Raw genomic sequence first — 27,806 nt, forward strand, 5'->3', positions numbered from 1 at the left:
GAGGACACCCTGCTGGTGTCCGCTGCTTGATGTGTGGGAAATCCCCCCAGCATTTGGCCACACAAGTCTTCTGTATGGATGATTAGTGTTGTGGTGGTGTGAGAGCAGAGAAAAAACAAATTTGAGAGTTTTTCCAAAACCCAGGTGCACATAAGGTAACTGATCTAGAACTCAAAGGGGATGAAATCAGAGGGAAGGGAAGGGAAGGGACCACTCCTCCCCTTTCCCCCCTCATCCTCTTTACCCTAAGTCTCAAAACAAAAAGGATCATTTTCGTTGCTTTGTGTTTTGTATGAAAACCCCCAAATTATTTTGAAAGGTTCACAGAGCAAGAGTCACATGTCATCTGAAGCACACCCAGAATGCTAGTATCTTGAGGGTGTGCAGATGGCAGGATTCAGAAACAGAAGGAAGCTCAGTAACTCCAGAAACAGGGTCAGACACCTGGAGATGGGAATGCAGTGACTAAAAAGCTAGCCTGAGGCTGCACTCCAAAGTCTGGGCAGGAAAGCATCTAGAGAGAAAAGGGAGTGCCCTGCTGGACAGAAGTCAACTGTGAATCTGCCACAGTAGGAGCACAGCATCTCTCAGCTAGCAGGCTTCCTTGGTCTTCTGGGAGTCAGTGGGGCCATGTGGAAAAACAATTTGTCTGTACCCAGAAGACCTGTGTTCCAGTCCTAAGTAAGTCACTTAACCTTAGTTTGGATCTCATTTTCTTCCCCTGTAAAATCTGCCTCACAGGGCTCTGGTGAGTCCTCTACAGATAAATCATCTTTACTGCACCCAACTCAGGAATACAAGAAAGTGGGAGCAAGTTCAGAGAAATCCCCAAGTTTTAGAACTTAAAGAAACTGAGCATTCCCCTAAGTGATAAGAAGCAAAGGTGGGGCTAACCCACACATCTCCTCATCACAGAGCAGTGCTCTTTCTATGGCAACAATGAATGGAAGCACAGTAGCTGAGTAGGGGCGACAGAAGCCCACCTCTTTTCCAAGTCGATTTCCCTCTTCCTTGTCACCCTGCTGCTGAAGGGGCCCAGAAGTGTGGATGGTAGCAGTGAACAGTTCTCTCTCCATGGCTGTGAATGCTGGAAGGAACAGCGAATACTGATGCATTATTTAGAGCAATAAAAACAAAATAACAATAGCCAACTTCTATTGGGCATTTGCTGTATTCTGTGCACTAAGTGTTCCAAATGCATCATTTATTTCAGATGCCTCCTAACAATCTTATGAGGTGGATACTAACATTATTCCAATTTTTACAGGTAAAGAAGCAGTGTTGGGGAGCTATTTGCTCCAAATGACACCGTAGGCCCCTGAGGAAGCTGTGATGCTGCCTCCAGAGCCTGAGCTTGTCCCCAGTGTCTCTTCAGTAGGAAAGTGCCTGTGCAGGAGAGGATGGGGCTGTACCCCCAACCCCAAACCTTCATGAAGAAGAGAGCATGACAGGCTGTCAGCCTGCAAGATGGATTTGGGGTACAGTGGGAACTGTATTCACCATTTCTCTCCATTCCTCAGCCACACAATGTCCCAGCCCCAAACCTACAGAAAAGTAAGAAGAAATGGGACATCCAACTAGAATAGGAAAGGATTGAGATCTGGAAGGGGACAGAAGGATGTCATTGTCATCTTTAGGTATGAGAAGATAACTTCCCCAGCTCCCTAGGAAGCCCTCTCCTCTCTTCCCAGTAAGGAGAGAACAGCAAGAAATGCCCTCAAGTTGCAGTCCTAAGAAACTGATGGAAAAGAGAGCATTTTGTGATGCAGCTGTTGACCACTGGAAGCTGCTGGAAAGGGAGCTCCTGGCAGGAGAGGACAATTTTGCGTGCCAGTGTGTCTCTGTTCATTGCAACATTGAAAAATTTTAAATCAAAAATGAGATTTCCAGAAATGTGCTTTCCTAAATTCTTCTCACACGGGTGTCCTATTAATATGGAAATGAGGAAAGATTTAATCATGTTTGACTGTTTGCTGGAAAGAAAGCAAACATGCTGATATGCTAAGTATCATCAGATTTGTTAAATAGGGTCAGGATTACAGGGCTGATAGGGGACTGATGGATTTCTTGCTGCTCATTATCCCTATTGAATGGTTGGAATACATTCAACACTGAGCGAGGCAGGTCAGGGTGGGGCCCCCAGTGCTCCTGCACCTGGTGCAGTGCTCCTGGGAAGCGTGGGCCTTGGCAGTGACCTGGAAGGCTGCCCTCTGACAGAGGGTCTGCACCTGCTCGACCACTGAGCCCGGCCCACTCACTGCAGGGTGGGTGCATGGCTCTGAGCAGATCAAAGAACAGGATCAAATAAGGGTTCTTCTCTCTCTCATATATAATTGATTACTTTTAACAAAGCATCTCTGCATGTGTTGAATCAGTTAATCTTACTAAGATTCCAATGAGAAAGGAAAGATAGATATTTTTATCTGCCCAATTTATAGGTCAATAAATAAGGCCTAGAGAGGTGAAGGAATTTGTCCAGTGTTGCTCAGCTCATGGGAACAGATAGAACCCAGGACCCAGCCCACTGCCTGCCCCATGCCAGTGAGTCCACTGCATACCTGCTCCCATCTCCAGCCTCCAAGTCCCACGTCGGCTCCTGTCCCAATCAGACTCACTTGGAAACACATCTGGGGCTCATCTTGCTCCCAGCCACAGGGGAGGTAGCAGCCTCAGTGTTGTCAACTGAAGAATGATGAGGTTTGTAAATTTGGAATGGAGAGCTTATTTTTCATAAAAGGTTGCAGCCTCCAGGGTTGCACAGCCTCCTGCCAGAAGCCAGAAACAGGCACTTTGACAGTGGAAAGACTAAGATGGGGATTTATGCTGAATGAGGTGGCCAACTACGGATATTCAATGAGCTATAGGAGGAGTCATGAATATTTATGAAAGGAGAAACATATGCATGCGAAATTGAGCTTCATGCCTCTCCATGGGACCCATGTTCTTGATCTCTTCAAGAAAGAAAGACATACTGTGTGGCCATCATCTAGCCCTGGGAAGACCACAGTGAACAAGAAAGAAAAGCTCTTATCTTCATAGAGTTTATAGTGAGGACTGTGCTCTTCAGACTTTAATGTGTGTGTGAATCACCCAGGGATTCTGGTAAAAGCAGATTCTGATTCAGTAGCTCTGGGCTGGAGCCTGAGGTGCTGCAGTCCTAACAGGTGATGGCAGTGCTGCTGGCCCCTGGACCACACTTTGAGTGGCAAGGCCATAAGGCTGGATGGAAGAAACTGTTAACAGAGGATGACAATAGGATATGATAGTCCTAAGGCTGGGAGTTTGTAGGATGATCTAAGGTGACACAGCCGGAGAATCCACTGCAGAATGGAGAAATCAGATAAGGCTCCCTGGGGGGAAAGGAAGGCTATGTTGAAAGCTGGTCTCCACCAGCTTTCCTCATGCCAATGTCGTGAGTGGAAAAGACGGTCTACACCAAGTCATGATATCTGTGTGCAAAGTCCTATGAGCAAAAATGAAAGCACAAAGCTTGCTAGCTTGTGAGAGTTTTCTCTGACTTAAGAAGATACCAAGGGAGAGCAGAAAGGGGTTCCCAGGACCCAGAGGTATGGTCAAGGAGCTGCATTTGTAGCTCAGGGCAATGGGGAGGTATTGAAAGGTCTGAAGCAGGACACTGACTGGTAAGGTTTGCTCTTTTCAAAGCTCACTCAGGCTGCCTCGAAGAGAATAGATTGGAGGGGGGCTCGAATTAGAGGGAGAATCGGGAGGCTGTGTTCTAGTAATATAGGTGAAGGGTGTGGGTGGCTTGAACTGGAGCTGTGGCCATAGGGTGGGTTAGAAATGGGCAGTTTAAAGGTATGTGATGTGGGAGGTGCCCTCAGCTTGATCACTGATTGGACAAGTGTGTGTCTTCTGTGCTGGGTGCGGTGGTGGAGGATGTGCTGCCCACTATGCCCTTGACCTTCTTCTGTAGTTCCTAAAACCAGGTGTTTATTTTTTTCCCCTTTTCTTCAATATGACTAAGCTTTTGTTTATCCAGCAATAGTATTCATCATATTTTCTGAAACATATGGAGGTTTTTTCCTACCTGTCTTCTTACCTCTTCTCCCTACCTGTTCTCTTAGGCACTGAAGCCCCAGCCCCCTGCCACTGCCCATAACTTGCTTCCAGACTCTCTTAATGTTTTCCACTTGTCCATCCCAACTTCTTTCCATCCTGAACTGCTAGGTCTCAGCCATTACAGGGAAAGTGCATACCACCATTGATTGGTTGGGTCAGGACATGGGAATGTGTCCAATCAGAGCTCTGCTAGGATTCAATGCATTCAATTCCTAAGCAATGAGGTCTATTTTTTGAACTTTTATTCTATTTTTTTTTTGTAGAGATGGGGTCTTGCTATGTGGCCCAGGCTGGTCTCAAACTTCTTCCCTCAAGTGATTTTCCTATCTCAGTGTCCCAAAGTGCTGATTTCAGGCAGAAGCCACCAGGCCCAGCCTAGGAGGTATATTTTAAGCCAAGTCAACCTCTTAATTAGATATTAGTTTTATTTACAGTCAGTTATGAAGAAGAGCACACTTGTTCCACTGAGGGTAAACATCTCTCTGTACTATTCTTTGAGGCCCACTTTTATCCGCTAATGAATTTATTAAAAGGTAAGAAAATTGGGTCTGCCTATGAGCATCACACCGTTAATCAGATTTTTTTATATAAATGAATGTCCTGAGATCATTACTGAAATTGAGAAGAACCAGCTGAGACCAAGAACAGTCATTCAACTTTCCAAGGTATGGAATGTAGGTGCAGGGACTGAAGAATCACATAAAAACATGATCAGAAATCTCAAGAGCACAAAAAAAGCCCATTGTAGGGACATCCACCATTACAAGCCTGCATTTCCCGCATATGTGTTAGCATTTGGAGACATGGAAGATAACCCCAGAAATCCAGACGTAAGATTTCAGAAACCTGTGGAAGACCTGCAGATTTGCATTCCAACTGGAGGCCCACGGCAATGACTTCGACCTTCAGTTTAAGAAACACTTCTTGTCAAGAGCACATCCTTAGCAAAGAAGTCTGTTTATTACCTACTTAAAAATGGTCTCCGACTATTGGGTGCTGATGAAGGATCATCTGTTTTTATATCTTACCCAAACTTCAGCCTTCTCCTTCTATTCAAGCATGGGAATAATGAGCCACTCATGACATTGCATATATTAAAAAATAGGCTTTCCTCACATGCAAACCAGAAGATAAAAGGATTTGGATTTAAAAACACTCCTCTGATTTTTTTGTTTGCAAGTAGCATTTCTTCTTGGAACCATAACACTTTGAGCTCATCAGCTGGAGGAGAAATTACTATTGTGGATGAAAGGGGAAAAAACCGGCAGCCATAGCACTAGAGTTTTCACAACACAATCCCTGCATCAAAGAAAGCAGGCTTTCTTTTTCTGGAAGGTCATATATAGAGAGCTGTAAGAAAGGACCTTGAAGCAGATATAGTTTGTTGTAACTTCATCTCTCTTCATCCCCAGCGTATCTTGTAAAGGGTTCTGGGGCCTTCCTAGAGAGCATGGCATATACTAACCATTCTTAGACTCTAATGCTCACCTTCTCTCTTACCTGGGGTTTGGTCTTGTGGCTCTGAGTGTCACCCTCATTTGATTATTTATTTATTTATAATAAATAAATAAATGCCTAAATAAATGACAGAGTCTCACTCTGTCATTAGGTTGGAGTGCAGTGGCATGATCATGGCTCACTGCAGCCTCAAACTTCTGGCTCAATTGATCCCCCCACCTTAGCCTTCTAAGTAGCTGGGACTACAGGCATGCACTACTATGCCGGGCTAGTTTTTAAATTTTTTATACAGACAGGGGCTTGCTATGTTGCCCAGGCTGGTCTTGAACTTTTGGTTTCAAGTGATCCTCCTGACTTGGCCTCCCAAAGCACTGGGATTACAGGCTTGAGCCACTGTGCCTGGCCACCCTCATTTTGAATTGCAATTCAAAACTCACCTCTTTGAAGTAGCTTTTTAAAAAAAAAAATTCTGACAAACTTTTGTACTGTCCAAGTAGACACTGTAAGCTCTGCCTTCCATTCTCTCCTCCTCCTTAACACACCCACCATCACGTGCATTGATGATGCATGTGGAAAGGGATTCTTACCAGGAGTTACCCTTAGCAATTTTTACATTATGACAACTTTATGAAAAAAAGCTTAGTTAGCATGGGACTGTTCTAGGAATAAAAGCCATGGGTAGAATTTAATAGTAACAATTATTATTTAACATGCAGTTGATATATACATATGAAATTCAAGCTCATTCTCTTTTACTTAAAAGTAATAATGATAGACTTCAACTAAGCTAATAAGCTAAATAAATAGCAATAGATTGACCCTAATTAATAAATTTGCTAAAAGCCTTTCTCTGTTAATGGGTCCTTAAGCAAAGATGAGTTTTAAGATACACATTTTTAGAATATAGATAATGATATAAGTTTTAGAGTATAAATTTCAGGTATGTTGATAATATGTGTGGAAATATAAAAGATCCAACTCAACAAATGCATATCACTCACTGTGTACTCGTTCCTGATGGGTACAAAGATGCTCTTAAGGCTCGTGTCGCCTGGAGAAGATGACTTGAAGATATGTCTACATCAAGAGTGAAGAGGAGACAGAAAAGCTGAAAATACAAAGCAGATGAAGTAAACTATTGGAGAAGGCAGTGGAGAACAAAGTTTGGGAAGAGAGGTTGACCTTGAACTGAAAAGAAGACAGCCTTTTGTCTGAAAATGAAAGAAAGGAATGAAGTTTGGGTCGCAATAACAATAGATGTGTAGTTGAAATTCTTCATGCCCTATTGCTTTCATTTTCCTGATAAGATAGGAGTCATGCAGTTTGCCAAGGGTGAGAACACTGAAGGGGGTGAGGGATGCTTGAGGAAAGTGGAAAAATATTAAAACGGTAGCTGACAAAACAGAAGGAAATTGTTTCTGTGCACTCAAGGTCCAGCCAAGGCAGGAGATCAAGAACCTTTAGTGATGCCAACCAGCAGGTTGAGAAACCTTCTCCAGTAGGGCTAGCAGCCTGGTAGTAGATAATTTATGGAATGGATGCCTTATTATAGGTTTGTTGGACAGATGCAAAAGAAGACGTCCTCCAGAAAGGATTGGGACAGAGATGAACCAAGGAGTTATGCATGCTCATAAGCCATGCTCAGCTCCACGTTGTGTTAGAAGGAGAGAGAGGCCTCATGGAGACCAACAGGAGAGCAGCAGCACTAGCAACCTGTCTCCAGAAGATCAGGTGTTGTGGTGATGAGGCCGTGAGAATGGGAAATTAGAGGTGAAGAGTTCTAAATTAGAGCAGTTCTTGGCAATGGTAGGTTCCTCGGTGGAAGTCTGGGCATATGTGACAAGAGTAACATAGAGGTAGAAGTCTCTAGATTTGAGTCGCTCAAGGAACTGTGAGGTGAAGATGTCTGATGGACCATTTATGAGGATACAGAAATCCTTGGTGATGCTAGCAGAACAAGGTACAGGAAAAGTCTGTGGGGGAGTGCCTAACAAACAGGAGAAGGAGTAACCTGGAGACTGGGAGACAGAAGTAACAAGGAAAGGTAGTGGGTGATTGTAGCAACTGACTGGTAGGACAGAATCTGTCTGGCGAATCCTCCATCTTAGGAGATGGAGACTTCCTTTCATTATGAAATTGGGATCGTATTCTCAGACTCCCTGGCAGGTGCATACAGATATGTGACTAGGCTCTGCCAATCAGACATGCCTCCCTTAACTTGCAGCAGGAAGCTCAACTTTGTACCCATTGTGCAGGAGCCACTCTGGAAAGGGACCGCTGCCAAATCTGCATGCACAATTACCACCTGCAGAAGCACTGGCATAGACAGCAGCCTCCAGGAGTGCCTGGTGCCGAGTGGGCTGTGGGTTTTCAGCAGACAACATCTGCAGATTGGTTTGGGGCATTGTTCCTGGTTTCATAGCCTGGGAACCTGGTTCTTCAGTCGTGCCTCTCACCCCATCCCATTGCACCATCCCCATGATTCTGTGGCTCTCCAGCATTTTTTGAATACATTCATTTTCAGCCTACATCAGCCAGCCAGTTTCTGTTGTTTACATCCGAGGGAATTTTGACTGACACTGTGATAGAGCCAGATTGATAGCCTCTCAAAGGAGGAAGGGTTTTCACACAAGGGTGCAAGAGGAATGACTTGGAAGAGGATTTGGGAGGTGAGGGATGCTGACCATACCTGATCTCATCCTTGTAGATCGTCTCTGTTCTCTCATCCCAGTACTTCTCTGTGCTTCCTGGAGGACATCACTTTCCCTATTGTCCTCTGAGGCAGAGAAGTTCATGCTGCCACCCTAGAGTTTCCATCAGAAGAGTAGGACTTACTTTCAGGTGCTGAGCAGGTCTGGGTGGTGGTGCCTGGGGTCCATAGGTTGGTCAGTCCCACATCAAGTCTGGCATTGTATCCAGAGGGTGTCCTCCATGGTCATGGCAGCAGTTCCTCTCCAGGTGCTGTGCTGCAGAGGGTGTGGTTGGTCTCCTCTACCAATCCAGCTGGGCGCCTGGAGAGAAATCCCAAATTTTAGTTGAATCAACCCGGTTCAGGAATTCTTACATACAAGAACTGAAGGGATCCCTGAACTTGGGACTTAAAATAGATAATAAAGGCCTTAAAATAGATAATAAAGAACTTGCACTTGAACTTGAACTCCCAGTGAAGAGTGAAGAAATGGGTCTTACTGAATCATGCATTACTTAATCAGAATTGTAAGTAAAGATAGAAATAATGTGTAAATATAGTATTTTAAGTACCAATCTGGTTCTGGTATGAACAGTCTTAGCCATGGGTGATCAGAGAATATCCTAGTGTGGGTTCCATTGAAATCCTTTTTCTAGTAAGTCATGTATAGTGAGTTCTTTTCTGCATTCTATTAGGTCCATGCCAATTAAAATCAAGCACTATTTATTATATGCCCATTATCTGGTAGGCACTTTGCTAAGTACTGGGATACCACAGTGAAGGCAGCCCAGTTTTCTTGAAGGGAGCTTACAGTCTATCTAGGGAGAAAGGCAATTACATTACACAGAGACATGCAGGCTGGTGGAACTGTGAGCATGCACAGGTCGCGTGGGTGCAGGTCAGCCTGGCCCTTTCTCTGTATCATCATAATACATTATGAAAAGAGTGATCAGCTGACTTTTCTGAAATGATTCAAAATCCACATGTTAATACTATTTCTATTGTCCTCTCAATTTCTTCCTCTGTTTACTATTTCACAAGTGTATGCTGGAACCCAGAGCCACTGAAACTGCGGTTCAATTCTCTTCCAATGCAAAATACTCTGTGGATGTTCTCTGCAAATGCCTCCTTCAAAATGCATCCTGGGAATACCTCTGTGACTCAGTAGGGAGGGTTTTATAGTCCTTGCCGGATGTAAGTTTGAGAAGAACTTCTCCAGTTATGGCTGCTCTGAGCTATTTCCCCATCCTGGGGGACAATTTCTCATTTCCCACCAGCTACCCACCGGCTTCCTTTACATAAGGCAAAATGCTGCCTTGCCAGATGTTTTCTGTTTCTCTGGCTTATCTCTATGATATATGGGTTCCAAAAGTATTTGAAAACTGAAGCTTTCAAAATTTTTATGTATTTTCCCTTGACAATATTCCCCTCTGCCCACTCGTTAAATAAAAGCATTGTCTCCAATTTAATCTTTCCTTCTCTGCACTCTCCTGCTCCCTGTTCCTTGGTAATCTCCTGCACAGAGGCTCATAGGCTGTTGGAATTTGGAAGGGATATTGAGATCACTTACTGTAATGGTTCCCAACTTCCTTTTGCTATTCTCAATGAGATCCTTTCTGCAAAGCAGGTCCTGTAGAGTCCAATATATAAACCAAAGACAATGCTTCTGTGTTTGAAATGGGGGTCAGGGCCCACGCCCTGCCTGTTGCCCCTTCCCACACCCACACAGAGTCCCTAAGGCACCCAGTGACACCCTGAACGGGGCTTCTCAAAGTAGGCTGGTGTCAGGCTCTCCCTCCCACGTGCTTGTTAGCAGACATAGCTTCTGCATCCCATGCCCCTGCCTGCAACCCACCAAATGAAACTCTCAGGTGGGAGCCTGGGAATCTTCATTTTACCAAGATCCTCCAGTGAGTCTCATATTCATAAAATTTCAGAATCACTGCCCATTACTCCAAGAGCATAATTTAAAAACTGCTTTTCTGGGACAACCCCGTTATTTTACAGAGACACTCTTTGAATTCCAGAAGGATGGAGCCAGACCTCCCAAACAGAGTATAGCTTTCTTTTCACCTCCATGTAAAAAGGTGCTCAGTCTATGTTGGACTCCCAGTGACCAGTTCTAGCTGCCTACAGGAGCTGTCATCCACATTTCAAGCTGCAGAGTCAGACTGACTCTGCATTCTGTTCCTGCTACGCCCGCCATCCCAGGATCACAGTGGCTTCTGGAGGTCCCAAGCCTGGCCTTCGGATCTCAGGTCGTGTTTCCAGCCAATGACTCTAGGTGACCCCCAGCTCCTCTGTGGTTTCTCTGTGAAAGTCCATCTCTTGTCATGGTCACCATGTTGAACTGGACTCATCTTTACAGAGCCTGCTATACGCTACATCCCTGAAGAAAGACCCATTGTGCTCACAGCTGCACTGACACCTCCACTCTCTGTCCTTCTTAACAGACTCAATGCTGTACACATTGGTGGTTTCCAGGCTTGGGAGAACATTAGCACCACTGGGGAAGGTGTGCTTTTGAAAATACCCACCTCGTCCCACCCAGAGGTTCTCCTTTAACTGGCCTGGGATGGGCACTTGGCATTGGCATTTTTAGAAAGCTTTGGCCACTGCCCTCTTCCTCCCTCTTCGGGGACTCTGACGTAAAACAAAGGTTGAGAACTATTGCTGTAATTTGAGTAGAGTTAATTAGAGGCACGTCTGTCTCCCTGGCAAGACTGTAAGACTTGCCAGGGTATGAAAAATGCCCTGTTCACCTTCATATTGCATTTCTTCCTTCCTTCCTTTTTGTAATTACTGAAGGTTTACTGAGCCCCTACAGCATGCTAAGACACTATGCTGGGCTCACTGTCTTGCACAGAGATGGAAAATGTATACAGATATAATACATTATTATTGTCATCATTTATCCCTCTTGGACTGTAATCTCCTGAAAGATCTATGCCTCGCTTTAACATATAACCTATATTCTGAAGGAGGGGCAGTGTGCAGTGCAAAGTATACCTACTTTGGTGTCTGGCTGGCCGACCTGTGTTCATATTCAAGATCTGACATTTCTTAGCTACATGGTTGAGCAGGTAACTTAATCTCTCTCTGAACCTCAATTTCCTTGGCCATTAAAAATATTATCTGTCTGTGGGATTGCTGTGAGAATTGCAGATGGATAAGGAGCCGGCAAGGGGCTGCCAGTGACTGCCCAATCAATGCGGAGCTTTCTCTTTCCACTTGCAGAGAGCAGTCAGACTTGCTGGGCACATCCCAGGCTGCCTAGATCTTACTGGAGAAAACAGGAGGGAGCGGCTTCTCTCCACATATGGGACAAAGCCAAACAGAAAGGATACCTAGTAATTTACCAGTGATTTTTTAAAAAGTTAAATGACAAAATGTTTGCATGTTTAAACATGCTGCAGTTTTAAGGCTTCCAGAAAAGGTTAGGTGGTGATGTTGTTCAAAACAATGGGAAGGATGGCAACAATCTTTGAAGAAAACAGCATTTGAAATAAAAGAGTTGCCTTAATTTGCAAAAATCCACATAGGCTGGGAAGGGGGAGAGTAGTCCTGGCTCAGCTAGTAACCAGCTGTGTAGCTTTGGAATGCTCTGAACTGCATTTTACTCATTGGTTAAATCTTTAAAAATACAAAGCCAAATAAAAATGTTAGCCATTTTAAATCCACTTTCGGAGAGTGTAAAGCAAATGAGACTTAAAAAACAAACAAACACAGGTCTAAATACTGATATTTGACCACATGACACCAACATTTCTTTCCTGATACTTGTTCCACGATTCTCCCTCTAGGTGTGAGTAGGAGCAAATGTATATTCTGGATTGGGTGTCATGAATCCTTGAATCTAGGTTAGAGAGTTTTGCAAAAGCCTAATCTTTCTTATACCTAAACTGAACTCAAGAATTGCTTCTAGACTTCTGAGATGAAGACCTTTGTGTTTTAAATGGTTTCTAGCATACTGATATCATTTGACTTCCACAGAAAATGTCATTTTTTATCATTGTTATTCTTATTTTGTTCAGTTAGGTGCTTATGGAGGTGGTTAATTGTTTAAAAACTATGCTAAGAGTAGCTTGGGTGCCATTTTACACCTTTATTTCCATTTATGTTTCCTTTCTTTACCAGTGCATTTAAACTGCAGAGTAATATAGTCCTTCCTTTTGTAAGAGAAGTAAAAATACTTTGCACACCTGCACAATTTTATAACAGAAAAGCTTGAAACTCCATTTTTTAAAGTACCCATATTGTATTTTATCCCAAAGCCATTAAAATTGTTTATTCCTTACCTTCCCTAAGCTAAAATGCAAAGCCATCGTTCTGATTCACAAACCCCTGTCAGTTTGGCTGTATAAAAGCAACAACAGGGTGTGTTATACAGGCAAGACAATCTCTGCAAATTACTTGAGGCTTCACATCTAAGACCTAAACTCCCTGGAGACTGGTGGTTCTTCCTTGAGATGGCCCTGCCACTTACTGCTTCCTGATGTGGCTGAAATCAAGAGAGTAACATGATTATCATTATTTTCCAGTCAGAAATTTAAAACCAGACAGTGACAAATCAATTCTCAAGGCATACATTTCCATTTGTGAAAGTGAAAAAAATAATCCCGAGAATCCCCCGTTGCTAGCCTTGAAAGTGAAAATACACCAACAAATCTCTCAGTGTCAGGGATTTTAAAAATCTCTCTTAGACTATTTTTCAAATGGAAACTGGTGGCAAACTGGATGACATTTCCACTGGGTATGGTGACACCTCCGAACAAGAGGAGGGCGGTGCTGAGACCAGGGTTTACCAAGAGTCCTGAATAGCTGTATTAGAATAGCCATGGATCAATGTGAAACTTAATACTTTAATGACTGAGCTTCTCTTGAGCTCTTGTTTTTAATTCTCTGGTCTCAAGAGAGTCATTTTCTTCTCTCAATGTAATCTTACTGGGAGGAGGAGACAGCCAGGGTATAACTGTGACTCAGGAAAAGCTGAGAAAGAGTTTCCAGTGGGTGAGGACAATGTCCCACTCCCGGCGCAGGCAGCAGAGGGTTAAGCAGGTGGCCAAGCCCTCAAATTCAGAAATGTAGACTTCTCCCCACCTGTATAACTTGGGCTGAGTTACTTAACTGCTGGAAATCTCTACTTCCTCCTCTATTTCCTGCCCCCGAATGGTTAGTATCACATAAAGCATTTAGTGCAGTGCTTGGTACATAGTGAGCACTTACTAATTATTGGGAATTTTAATGATTTTATCTTCTCAGTGTTTAACAGCTTGCATCATGACTATCAGGGGGCTTGGTACATTTTGGGTGAATAAATGACATATGATGGCACTCTGAATTGGTCACTGCTGGAACTAGCTAGTGAACTCATCATCATTGTCATAAGTTTTTGATATATGGAGGTAACCTGTGTGCACAAGCATCTTCTCTGCAGTACCACAGCATTCATCCAGGAAGTGTCTATGAGAAGTATGGCGGCCCTGACCTTGAAAGATCCAGGACCCCCAAAAAGAAATGAAATTGGCCCAATAAAATTTATCAGTATTCAGAAACCCTAGAAATGAAATGACCACTATTTTCTCTTCCCAAAGTGTTGCAAAATGTGTGCTATCATATGCTCCCCAACAGCGCAAAGCTCTTCCAGTTGAGTCAGATCAGTTAATGTGTATCTGCATAGCCACAGAGAAATCATCAGCAGACGATGTGCTTCTTTGGCCATTCTCCTCTTGACCTTCTGGCGAGAGGTCAATTTGGGGAAATTGAGGCAGTTTAACATCTTTCAAAGGAAAATTTGAGCTAAACAGGAAATAGAATTCCATATGTGCCCAGGAACTGTAGCATTGCATAGAAACATGCCACACATGTGATATTCCCAATATGAAATCCTGAAATCATACCAGAACCTATCTAGGATATGAACAGCAGAAAATTATTAAAAATCTGCTATATGTCAAGCATGGAGGTACAAAGACAAAACACAATCTCTACCTGAAAGGGTGCAGAATCAAGAGGAGGACAGACTTGTAAACAGACAAGTACAATAAAATCTACTATGCGGGAGGAGGAAGAGTGGGGGATAGAGGAGCCAATTCTTTGGGAAAGTATTAGAATGGGGTCAGTAAGCCTTGAACTGACTCTTGAAAGGTGACGGTTTTCTAGGCAGTCAGGGGGAGAAGGGATTATCCAGACAAAGAGGAAAGTATAAACAAAGGTGCAGAGGAAAGAAAGCCTGACCTCTGTAGGCATCAGGAGCTGGTTTGGCTAAAGCTTGGCTGAAGTGTATGGTGGGCAGGCAGTGGTGGCTTTAGCTCCCATCCCTGCTCCCTCAACTCCATTTGTCCTCTTCTACCAGGCAGGATTCTTTTTACTGCCACCAGAATCCAACTTGGGCTGTTCTAGGCACAGGAGACGAAGGGGTTTCTGGCAACACAGGGTGAATTGAATAAAGTGCTTACCTGTGACCCCTACTGAAACTCCACTAGATGTGCAGAAGACAGTGAGGAATCTTTTTAATGGCAGAAACACACAAGACAATAAAAATGGGAAAAGAGATAAGATCAAAAAACATTAAGAAGCTGGAAAGAAAGGTTTACTGGTATCTAACTCAGAAGACAGACCTAAGGAAACAGAAATCCTTCTATAGACAGATAAAGGGAAGAAAAGCTATTATACAATTTTGTCTGCACCCTAGAAGTCCCAAAGGGCATAGGAATTGGTGGCACAAAGTAACTCTGGAAGTGGGGTAAAGGTGGGGCTGAAACAGAAAGATGGGCTTAAATCTGTTAAGTAGGAATTGGACCTCAAAATCCCTCCCCGACTCTGAAGAGCCAGGTAGCTGCCCCTCGCCATCTCCAATCAGAAAATGGCATTTGTTCTTTGAAGAAGGTAAAACTGGAATTTCTGCACTGGAGGACAATGGGCACAGATGAGGGTGCAAAGATGGGAATGGGGAAATGAATAATGGTTTATGAATGGAATAACCTCAGCCTCAGTCCTCTTCCTATAGTTAGCACCCAGAATGCTGGTGCTCAGGCATGCAGATGGAAATTTTTTATTTTTATTTTTATTTTTATTTATTTATTTTTTAATCAGCCCAAGAGAGAAGACCTACAGATGCCAACATGGTAATACAATGGCCAGGTGAAACTCCTCACAGTGAAACCCGCTCCTATCCAGCCCCACCCATATGGGGCTTCCATATCAGCTTTCAGTGCCCTGCTCTTACACATAAGATAATGGTCTCTGTCACATGCCAGACACTTGAGGAAAGCTCTGACATGATGCCAGAGACTGTTACAGCATGAATTGTGTGCCCACAAAATTCATATATTGAAGTCCTAACCCCCAGTACCTGAGAATATGACATTATTTGGAAGTAGGGGTGGGTCACAGATATAATTATTTAAGGTAAGTTTATACTAGAGGAAGGTGGGCCCTAATCCAATACATGTGTCCTTATAAAAAAGAATGCCATATGGGCCAGGTGTGGTGGGTCACACCTGTAATCCCAGCACTTTGGGAAGCCGAGTAGGCAGATCACTTGATCTCAGGAGTTTGAGACAAGCCTAGCCAACATGGTGAACCCCGTCTCTACTAAAAATACAAAAAATAGCCAGGCTTGGTGGTGCATGCCTGTAATCCCAGCTACCAGGGTGGCTGAGGCAGGAGAATTGCTTGAACCCGGGAGTCAGAGGTTGCAGTGAGCCGAGATGATTCCACTGCATTCCAGCCTGGGCGGCAGAGTGAGACTCTGTCTCAAAAAATAAAAGAATGCCATATGAAGGGGACACACATAGAGGGAAGAAAATGCACACAGAGGCAGAGATGAGCCTCTATGAGTCAAGGAGAGAGAGGCCCGAAACAGATCTTTTCCTCATAGCCCTCAGAAGGAACCAACCCTGCTGACATCTTGATTTCAGACGTCTAGCTTCCAAAACCGTGAGACAATAAATTTCTGCGTTTTAAGCCACCCAGTTTGGGGTACTTTGTTATGGTAGCCCTAGCAGACTAATACAGAGACCAAGACCGATAACCAGGATAGAGAAACATGGGAAAAAACAAAATAAGTTCTTTACTAGAATACCTACCAACCGACACACCCACTATTACTAATATCCTCAGAGAAATGAGAAGATATTCCATCCATAAAACTAGAACAGTGTACTTTTTAAAAAAAGCATTCAGATAAGTAAAATAAACCATTGGAAATTAAAAATTAAATTAAAATATTTGTAAAAGCTTAATGGGAAGAATAAAAAGAAGAGTGAGGTTGATTTTCTAGAACACAGATAAAAAAATCAAAATGATTGAAAAATACAGGAAATTATAAAATAGTTAGAGAGTAAATCGAGGAAGTATGATACACAAATAACAAGAGTTCCAGAAAGAGAGAACAGAGAAAAGGTAGTGAAGGGTATCACCAATGCAATAATTCAAAGATATTTCCCAAAATGACAGCTCCTGTATTTCTAGATTGAAAGGGCCCAGCCATCGGACAACATGATAGATGAACTCACAACAAAGAGTAGCATCATAAAAACTTAGAACACTGAAGGCCAAGTGAATATTTTAAAAGATTCGAGAGGAAAAAATGGATTATGTACAAAATATGAAGAATTAGAATAGTACCAGGCTTCTTAAGAGTAACTTGGGAGATAGATGACAATGAATCAATGTTTTCAAAATTCCATGCTAACTGGGCAGGGTGGCTCATGCCTGTAATCCCAGCACTTTGGGAGGCTGAGGCAGGCAGATCCCTTAAGCCCAGGAGTTTGAGACCAGCCTGGCAAACATGGTGAAACCCCATCTCTACCAAGAAAAGAAAAATACAAAATTTAGCCAGTATGATGGTGCTCCCCTGTAGTCCCAGCTACTCAGGAGGCTGAGGTGGGAGGTTCACTTGAGCCAGGAGGCAAAGGCTGCAGTGAGCTGTGATTGTGCCATTGCACTTCAGCCTGAGCAAGAGAGTGGGACCCTGTCATACACGCAAAAAATATTTTGCAAAAGGCTTCCTAACCTTGAATTCTATTCTCAATCAAGCTGTCAATCGAGTGTGAAATAAAATGCATCAGAAATTTTACCTCTCAAATGCTTCTCAAAAGTTTCTGAAGGATTTGTTTAATCAGAATAAACAAAGAAAGAGGGAAAAGGAAAAGCTATTCAAGAAATGAGGGATCCAACACCAGAGGAAGAGAAAAAGAAAGAATATTAACCTATGGGAGAATGGTGAGGAAGGATCCCAGGATAAAACCTATGCATCAGGCCTAGAAAACAATTAGAGCAAAGAAGTAAGGAAGAGAATAGAGGGCTTCCGAAGGTATATCTCCAAGACAGATGGATAGATAGGTAGGTAGAATGGATATGTTTCTTAATGTGTTCTAATGTGTCAAGAAGAAATTTACAGATCTATCATCAGGTTTGGCAATAGTGATAGATACATAGAGCACCATGCAAAAAAATCAAGAAGGCAATTATTAACTCCAGATGAGAGGAGTTATAAAAGAAAGGAATTGTAACTGTGACATAGTAAATACAAAGCTGTAAGTAACTTTTCATGCTACTAAAAATATAAACATTGAGAATTTCATCAAAAACTAAATGAATCACATTGTGAGGAATGGGGTAAAAGATATGAGTGTATGGGAAGGTGGTGGAGAAGGAGGAGAGCTGCTTTTAAAATAAGTATTTTAGAACTATTTAACTCTTCAAATGATGGACATCAATGTAAATAAAAACTTGGGCACGTATTGAAGATAGCTGAGTTTACAGGTGCAATTTTTTCCTTGCAACCTCATTCACTTCCCCAAAACTTAGTGGTGAAAGGTAGGTAGTATTGTTCATTTCCCGAGAACTCATCAGTGGTAAGTATTATTATCTCCATTGAATAAGCAAAAAATTGAGGCATGGATCACAGGAAACTGGAAACTCCATCTGCAAGATGGGAAGTGAAGATGGGCTTGCTTTAGGGCAGGAGCCAGGACGGGCATCAGCATCAGGCTCAGTGGCTTTCTGCCTCTGTCCAAGGCGAAGTGCACATAAGGTCTGCTTGTGTTTGGCTCTGGAGCAACCATGAGTGGAATTCATCCACTTTCCTTCTTAGGAAACAGAGGGTCTTTGCATGTCAGGGGTGATTCAGAGGAGCACCTTTATTCTCAACATCTACTTTCATTGGAAGAACGTTCTACTTTTGGTATTCTTTACTGTCATCCACTCACTAATTCATTCAAAGATATTTGTTGAGTGTCCACTGCATGCCAGGCTCTATGCCAGGTGCTAAGGATACAAAAATGAACCGCTTCCAGGAGCTCACAGTCCATGGGAGGTGACAGGCCCAGGAGCAGAGCATGGTGACACAATGATGCTGGTGCAGCCACAGGAAAAAAAAAAAAAAGGCTCTATGGGATATAACGGGAACTGGTCCCAGCCTGCAGAGGTCAGACAAGTCCCCTGCAGCAGGAGAACTTGTGAGGACTAAAGATGTTCTGCAGGACAGGAAGGAGTCTTTCAAAAGTATCATGCCATAGGTAGGAAACACTACAAGAGGCTGTACCCAAGATATTCTTCTAGCTTTACCCAACACATCCTACTTACAGCATAAGAGATTGGGAGGATGAAGGAAAGAGTCTCTAGCTTTCATCCTTCCTCAGTGCCTTTCCCCTTAAAATAGCGGTTTGGGAGTTTCCAGGGATCCACACACGTTACTTACTGTGAGACATCACAGTATGTAAACCTGTGACTGGAACTCAGTCTATAAACCTAAGGCTGGAACTCAGGCCTTTCAGTCCAACCCACCTGGAAATAAGCTAGGAAATGGCCAAGGGGGAAAAGGTCCCAGCATCAAGGGTAGCAGGACTGAATTTCTTTTGATCTCAGATCTCTGCAGAAAGGGAAGAGTTTAAAAAGGTTATTACATTACTGTGGGAAAGGAAATGTGTTTTGTTTGAACATAATTCAGGGGGCAGGTGTTTTCATTTACTTTCCTACTTCAAACAGTGAATAGAACCCTTTTCTAATTATAATTAGAAAAGTGTACCTTAGTGTACCTCCTGGCGTGTTTTGAGGACCAGCTCCTTGGAATTCCCAGTGGATATGAGATAGGAATAATTGAGCTGCCCAGCAGGTTTGGGTAAACTTCCCGAAAGAACTTGCACGCTTTGCTCATTCTTACTGTTGAGCTACTGTTGACTGGGCTGTGGAACTCAGTTAACGGGTCTCCTTTGAACTGCACTTGTTTCATCAGGTTATTAGTGGGGTGGAAAGTTCATTCAGGCAGACTTCCAGGTGAGAGATGAGCTAGAGAGTGGATGGTGGGGGAACGGGGAGATGAGATTTGAGGAGACAGGGAGCTTTCGGGTAGCTTACGGTCATTTTCCACTGATGAAGAAGCAGAAAGTTTCCTAGAGCTTAAAGGCATTTGCCTTTGGGGTGACACGGGTACCCCAGAGTCAGAGAAGTAACTGACTTGAGCAGAGAGGAGAGTGGCTTGTTGGGGGCTATACCAAAACCCCAACTCTTTCGTGGGGCTGGTTGTGAGAGCAATAAAGCAGATGTGTTAGATGAAGGCACATCACAGTCCCATGGTTCCAGGAACTGGTTTAATGTAATTGCACTGTTACAGCCAACTGCAGGCAAGAAAAGCCAGAATTTACAACCTCTGTTCTCACACACACACACAATCAACACCTCCCATTAACTGTCTACCATAAATTTCCTGCGGATTCACCTCTAATCATCTGGAAGTGCAGTCAGGCTGACCTCTATTCTTTCATAAAAAGATGGCTGCCAGGAAACTCACTGGATGGCATCAGCAGAGAAGCCTTGAGCTGAGTGGTCACTCATGATTTCTTTCTGCAATAGGGTGGTGATGGTGGGAGCCCAGTTAGATCTGATAGTGGGATCAGGGTATACCTGAGCTCTCAGCTCTGTGTACCTTTCCAGTCTGGCTCATGGAGACAGTAGTAAGTATGACAGTTCTGGCAGCCGCTGGCCTCTGCTCAACATCAGCCCAGTGGAGCTCTTTGCTGAACTCAGAATTAACCGGGAAAGCCATGTAGCAAGCAATGAATTTGACTAGGACAAGATTAGAAGCTTATTCAGAATGGCACCACAGTATTAATCAACTACAATTGTCATGCTGTCCGAGTTTGGTAGAGTGCGTTTTAATAGCCTAGATGCGGTGAATCTATGGATTATTACAGTCAATGATTCTGTGGAATAACAAAAAATTTTTTCCAATTAGATATGGACCAAGTTAATGTGAATCTGAGACACAATTAGGTATTTTCTTCTTACAAAGACAAAGCCAAGTGGGGATTTAAAGCTACTAATCAGTTCCACAGAACCCCAAATCCATAAAGATGACTTCATGGAAAGCTGAGCTGCAGGCTTCATTCTGTAACCTTTGATGAGAAGCAAAGTCACTCTCCTCCCTGTTTGTTCAGTTCAGTTCCCGCTGCCGACATCAGCCAGTTGTCTGAGAGATGGGCACAGCTATTCGTGCTTCATTGGTGTGTGACAGGGCCGGTTTTCCAGCATCTTCATCATTCTCAGGCTATATCAGAAACTCCCCTGGTGACCCATTCCTAACACTCAGGTTAACACAGATATTATAACGAATAACCCCTAGATCCTGAATCTATACCATCACCCCCATTCCTTTTAAACATGGCCCCATTATCTGTTGGGTTATAAAAGCAAGGGAAACCAGTGGCAGGTGTCGGAAATATGACTTTGATAGATCTGTCTCTGGATCTGAAAGGTCCGTTTACATCTCTCAAGCATATGAGAAAGTGATTTTGTCCATCCAACTCATGATTTCACACGTCCACTTTCATTAACAGGAAAGAGAAAATATTACTTATTGTTACTTAGTTATCTAGGATCTATTTTCCACAGAGTTCAATGCACTGCACACTGGGAAGTTAGTGCTTAAAATGTCAGGATATATTAAAGCTGTTAGGTCACAGTATACTTATTCAGAGGATCATTGCTGTGCCAATGTCCCCTGCCCAAACACTGACCATAGTTATGTATGAGGCCATGTTTAGATGGAATAGGAGCAATGGTGTATACTCCCATCGAGCCCAGCTACCATTTCTCCTCTTTTAGAACCACAACTAACTTCTTGCTTCTATGCTATGAGCTACCCAATCACAATTACAATAGAGCAGTTGCAGTATTGTAATCTTCAGTTTTTCTTAGTTGTGCTTTTTATTTCACAAAAATTTGAATTTGTTTATTCTCTGACGCTGTTTTCCAGATTTAGGATTCTTTTGGGGAACTGAATTTTCCAGAAGGCTGGATTATGGAAGTGTTATTATAGATTATTAATTACCATAGTATTGGTGGCAAACCAAGTTGCCAAGCATGATGACCTTAAAAATCAATTCTTAAATACATTTGATGATTGACAAACCAAATCATTGATAAGAAACCATTATAATTATTTTGAATAATTGCTGTTATAATCCAGTAGTTTCATATTGTGTTAGTTATCTATTTTTGCATAACAGTATTGCCACAATTTTAGCAGCTTAAAACAATTCACATTTATTATTTCACAGTTTCTGTGAGTCAGGAATCTGGGTACAGCTTAGCTGTGTTGCCCGCTCCAGGGTCTGTCATAAGGCTATAACCAAGGTGTTGGGCAGGGCTAGAATCTCACCTGAAGCTTGACTGAGGAAGAATCTGCTTCAGCTTCAGTTTCTTGTGAGTTGTGGGTCTGAGGGATTCAGTTCCTTGCTGGCTGTTGATCAGAGGTCCCCCTTAATTATTCATCTTGTGGATCCTTTCATATAGCAGCTTACACTCAATCAGAAAGAGAGAGAGTTAATGGAGAGGGTCTACTAGCAAGATAGAAGTCATAATCTTATGTGACATAATAATGACAGTGACATCATATCACCTTTGTCATAATTTACTGTTTAGAAACAACTTACAGGTCCCACCTATACTCACAGTAAAAGGATCATACAATAGTATGAATACTACCAAGGGAGGATAATCAGAGGGCTGTCCTAGATCTGTCCCCCAGGAAAATATTCAGAAAGGACAAAATATTTGATCTCTTTAGGAAAACCCCCTTTAAAAGTTTAGGTCTACACATGAAGGAAAAGGATTAGTTAAAAAAAAAGTTTAGGTCTAAACCATAAAGAAGGGAAAAAGGATATTGGTTGCAGGAGCTCAAAATATATATTTTTTAAAAATTTAAGCTGGGAAACATAGATTCAAGTTGCCCCAAATAGATACTCCCTAGAACATAATTTTTCTCTAAGAGCAAGAAAGTAATAACTATACAGGACATATTCATCAGATGGAAGGGAAAGAAGAGAAATTAAGTAGTTATTCTTTGTTAAAAAAAAAACACACAAAAAACAAAAAAAGTAAGGCCAAAGCAAGCCAGAATAATTCAATGCAACACATAATTATTGAGTATCTCTGCAACTTGGACTCTACTATGTGCTGTGGAGAGTGAGGAGATTGTGGGAACACAAAGGAAGAGACAAGTAAATAATACGTATTATTTTTCCCCTCAAGTTGCTTGTAACAATAGCAAGCATTTATGTTGATTTCATACTATTCCAGAGAGAAATCTTTACCAACTTTACATGTGTCAGATAATTTCACCTTCAAAACAACGCTGTGAAGCAGGTGTTATTCTTCCCATGATGATGGGAAAACTAATGGGCAGAGAGGTTAGTGACTTGCCCAAGTACACAAAGCCAGGAAGTGAGGCCATGTGGCTCCAAAGTCCGTGCTCTGCACCAAGAGTCGGCAAACTACAACCTGTAGGTCAAATCTGGCCAGCTGCTGTGTATGTAAATAAAGTTCTACTGGAACACAACCGTGACTATTTGATTCCATATTGTCTATAGCTGATTTTACAATACAATTGCAGAATTGAGAAGTTACTACTAGGGCCTGAAAAGTCTAAAATCTTTACAATTTGGGTGTTTACAGAAAACAATTTCCAACCCGTACTATAAACTATTACAGCATAGTGCCTCTTTGGAGACAAACATACATATTATATACCCAGACTTCTAAAGGGCAAGGCGAAGTAAGAACTACATATGTAAAGAGGTATAAAGAAAATGGGAGAATGTTACTGTGTCTTTCCTGGACACAATGGTGGTGAATGAGTGTGGGAAGCAGGGAAAGATGAGAGATTTAAGGTTCTCTGGATATAAAGCTGGTGTAATTTCCTCAACAGTGGAAGCAAGAGCAGCCTAAGTAAAGACTAAACATAGGTAGCTAGATTCAGCATTTGGAGGGAAAAAGAACAGTTGGGATAAAATATTTATAACCTGTACTTACTACAAGTAACTATAATATTATGTTTTTATGCAAATAAAGTAAAAAATGTAATTAAATATCTTAAGTTTCAATAGCCAATTTCACCTTTAAATTTCAACAGTCATATTGAAAGCAGTTTCTCTCAACAGAATTAGGCAAGTGGCAGGTAGAGATCATGTGTTGTCTGAGACTCCAGAGTGTTGTACAAATGTGAAACAGTCATTGCGAGTTCTAAGAAACCTCAGGGGACATCACAGATAAGCTGAGTACTTAAGCACGTTAGTCATCATGACATCCATCTGCACCTCCTTTGTTCAATTTCTTTAACTCTTGCTCCCTCGTAGACATTTTGTATTTATTCATCACTTAGCTAATTCATACCAAGGGGTTCAGCAAGGGAAGAGTCTTCTTCAAAGCATTTAGCACTGGATGAATATTCGCTTTGTTTCTTTAGTCATTTGCTAATGATAAGAACCGGATGGCAATGCGGAAATTCTGTCCTGTCTGGCACCACAGTTCCCTGGTGGGTGGGACTGGTCCCAAACAGAAACAACCACCCACCTGTGGGTATTTCTTGAAAATGCAACTTATTTCTCTGATAGTAAACACAACATTGAGATAAAGCTGAAAACGAAGAGTTCAATAAAATAATGAGATATTTTACCCTTCTTCTCTAAAGCTTCAGAAATAGCTGAGATTTTCATAGGTAGTGCGTGGCATGGCACAGGCTTATCCAAAAGATTGAGAGGGTCCCGGCACAGTGGCTCACGCTTGTAATCCCAACACTTTGGGAGGCTGAGGCGGGCGCATCACTTGAGGTCAGGAGTTGGAGACCAGCCTGGCCAACATGGTGTCACACCATCTCTACTAAAAATACAAAAATTAGCAGGCGTGGTGGTGCACGCCTGTGATCCTAGCTACTCGGGAGGTGGAGGCAGGAGAATTGATTGAACCCTGGAGGCGGAGGTTGCAGTGAGTTGAGATCATACCACTCTGCACTCCAGCTTGGGTGACAGAGCAAGACTCCGTCTCAAAAAAAAAAAAAAAAAAAAAAAGATTGACAGGATTTCATGACTCTGATGTTCCCCTTGGTGATTATGACTGTGAAGTTTCACTGCTTGCTGAATTGTCATTACATAATGCCTGCCTTTTCCGTCTATTTTGCACTTACATTCATCTAGTTTTAATTCTAATTTTATTTTTTTGGCACAATAGAGGTAAGTCAAATGGGGTTGCAGGTATTTGGATTCAATTGAAGATTAGAGCCTCATTTCCAAAAGGAAAAATAAGTCTCTTGTGCATTTGCTGACCATAGGCATTTTAAAAGAGGCTCTTTACCTTGTCACATGCCCCCAGCTTTGTCTCAGCTGCACTCCCTTCCATTCCTGGTCACACACTTCTATTCTTTAAATATCATCCCATTTCCAAAGAGAAGTTCCCATTATGCCTCACAGCTGCAGGTACAATTTTAACATCTGCTTTTAAGAAAGCAGATGTTAATTGAATTATTGTATAAGTGCTGTGATCTCACCTACCTTTCAGTTCTTCAGGTTTTCTGTCCATTTCACTTTAAAACGAGGGAAGGATGAGGTTTACCCCACCCACCCCTGCCAAAAAAGGCTGAGTTAAATTTCTTATTAGAGTCTTGATTTTGGAGAACTTGATGAAGGCAGGAATCAGGAGAGTGAATGATCAACCCACGCAGTAAAACCTCCCTTTTTCTTTTAAAAATGGGATGTTAATGGTCTGTAGAAGGCATTAAATACAGAACTTCTCCACTAGAAACAGAAGGCTGGGTTTTCTTCTGATTTGCATTTATCTCTCTCTTGCATAGATAAAGCCTAACTTTAGTAAGAAGAAAATTCGTGCAAGTATAAAAGATATCGAAGAATATCATGAAACATCAGAGGATGACTCCAAGGGCTGGGCATGGGTGAAAAGGGAATTAAAGCCCACAGAGGAGCAAGGCAGCTGCAGACTAGTCTGGAGACTCACTCTCTCAGACACAGTGCTTTTTAGTCTCAGGGTACTGCCTCAGCTCATAGAGCCCTTGTTTTCCCAAGAATAAAATTAGAGTCATATTTTCCGTTTAACTCCCAGACCTTACCAAAATACGCAAGCAACAAAACTCCCTTTAGTTCATCTACCAAAAGCATGCAACACCTATGTATTATGATATTTCAAAGTATTGATCCCTTTCCCATAGGCATCTTTACGTGGACGTCTCCCTGTGAGAGGATCACACATCTCGGCCCTGTTGATATCATGTTACTTGCTTTGACCAATGAAATAGAAGCAGAAATGAGGTGTGCTCCTTCTGAGCAGAGCAAGAACTCTCTCATCCTTGGCCGTGCTCTCATTCTCTCTGAGAAGAGACAAGCAATGTTGGAATGGGGACCCTTACAACAGCCTGGGTCTCAGATGAAGAAGACATGCAGCTGACTTACAATAGGCATGTAACATGAGCAATAAATAAACCGTTATTGTGTCAGCTGCTGAGAGTCTGAGGATGTTTGTTACTGTAGTATGCTCAGCCTAAGCTAACAGATACATATTGTTGGGGAAATTCTGAAGCCTATGAACAGGTCCAGCAGAAGTCTATAGCATTTGTATTGCCCTCATCCTATGCATTTTGATAAGTATTGTCTCTTCTTACCCACCCAGGTATATATGTATTCAATCCATCATTCAATAAATATTTCTTGTGTCTTGAGTGCTTGCCATGTGCATTCCATACTGCCAGGACATAGGAGTAAAGTTTGAACACAAAGACACAATATCTGCCTTGGGGAGCACACCACCTAGAGGAGAAGATGGACATTCAGCAGACAACACTACAAATAAACGCAAAATTACTAATTGTGAAACTACTATAGAGAAAAAAATAAAGGGCTCCATGAGAGATTGTAACAGGACACTTAAGTTAGATTGGGCTATCAGGAAGTTTGCACTGTGGATCAGAAGCACATCCTGAGGCTGAGTAGAACCTGGCCTGAGAGGAGCACAAGTGTTCCAGGCAGGAAGAGCAGTATGTGCAGATGCTCTACAGTCAGAGACAATTGGGCATTTGAGGAACAGAAAGAAGGCCAATGTTGTCAGAGCATCATGAGTGGTGCTGGTACGGGGAGAAGCAAAAGCAAGTGGAAAGGTAGATGGGGCAAGGTCACAGAAGGCCCTGGGGGGGCCACCCAGCCCAGTGTGCCCCAGAGAGTCCCAGCAATGATGCCCCCTTTCTCTCTCAAGGTACCTCTGTTGAGATAACAAAGTATGTGTCCACATTACTCATCAGACATTTAAAAGATTTTGGATTTTATGCTAAGAGCAATGGGAAGCCTTTGAAGGAGAGTGAGTGAAACGGAGCCGTATTTTTAAAAGATAACTGGCTGCTGTGTGGAAGATGGCAAGAGTGAACAAAACGGAGACCAACGTGGAGACTAAGGACATGGACCAGGAGAAAGAGTGTGGTGGAAATGGAGAGTAGTGGACAGATGGGAGCTGTATTTTTATTTTTATTTATCTATTTTTTGAGATGGCGGTCTCGTTCTGTTGTCCAGGCTAAAGGGTAGTGGCATGATCATGACTCACTGTAGCCTCCACTTCCTGGGTTCCAATGATCCTCCCACCTCAGCCTCCCAGAGTAGCTGGGACTACAGGTGTGTGCCACCATTCTTGGCTAATTTTTTTATTTTTAATTTTTGTAGATATAGGGTCTCATTATGCTGCACAGGGCAGTCTCAAACGCCTGGCCTCAAGCAATTCTCCCTCCACAGCCTCCCAAAGTACTGAGATTACAGGTGTAAGTCACCACACCCAACTCAGGAGCTATGTTTTTACTAGTAAATCACCACTATGCTCTTCCATTGTTTTCCTTATTGCTGGCTGCAGGACCACAAAGTGAGCCTCCTCAGATGAAGAAGTGAACCATCAACTTTGTTTTCCATTATTCCTATGCCAATCCCCATTGCCTTCACCTTTAATTTCTCTACCTTCCCATGAAAAAGAAACAAATGGCTTTATGTATAATACCAACATTTTACTTTTTATGGAGCACAAATTGGCTGCTTGCATCTTCACAACATTCTTCTTTCCTTGGCCCGATCTTCTTCCGTCCCATCAGAACACTTCCACGTTGTTTTTCCTCTCTTCTACACTTTCCTTTTCTACTCTTAGAGAATAAAGAGAAAACAGAAAATAGTTTGTATATATAAGATCAAGAAATATATATATAACATATAAACAGTGTATTTTCCATTTAACATAGTTTATATTTTATCAAATAACA

General features: G+C 42.5%; 1 long non-coding RNA gene across 1 annotated transcript in view; it reads right to left on the reverse strand.

Annotated features, from left to right (window-relative positions):
* Positions 1-27,806, reverse strand: part of LOC117976767 (uncharacterized) — a 75,266-nt gene that overhangs the window by 26,311 nt on the left and 21,149 nt on the right. The window contains exons 3-9 of the long non-coding RNA XR_008621846.2: positions 21,894-27,684; positions 12,526-12,583; positions 9,798-9,857; positions 8,374-8,549; positions 6,540-6,646; positions 2,559-2,765; positions 984-1,087 (exon numbers count right to left, since the gene is read on the reverse strand). This is a non-coding gene — a long non-coding RNA (uncharacterized LOC117976767). The remainder of the gene's footprint in view (positions 1-983; positions 1,088-2,558; positions 2,766-6,539; positions 6,647-8,373; positions 8,550-9,797; positions 9,858-12,525; positions 12,584-21,893; positions 27,685-27,806) is intronic.

This window comes from Pan paniscus, chromosome 17 (assembly GCF_029289425.2).
Source record: "Pan paniscus chromosome 17, NHGRI_mPanPan1-v2.0_pri, whole genome shotgun sequence".
In the NCBI taxonomy this organism is placed as follows: Eukaryota; Metazoa; Chordata; class Mammalia; order Primates; family Hominidae; genus Pan; species Pan paniscus.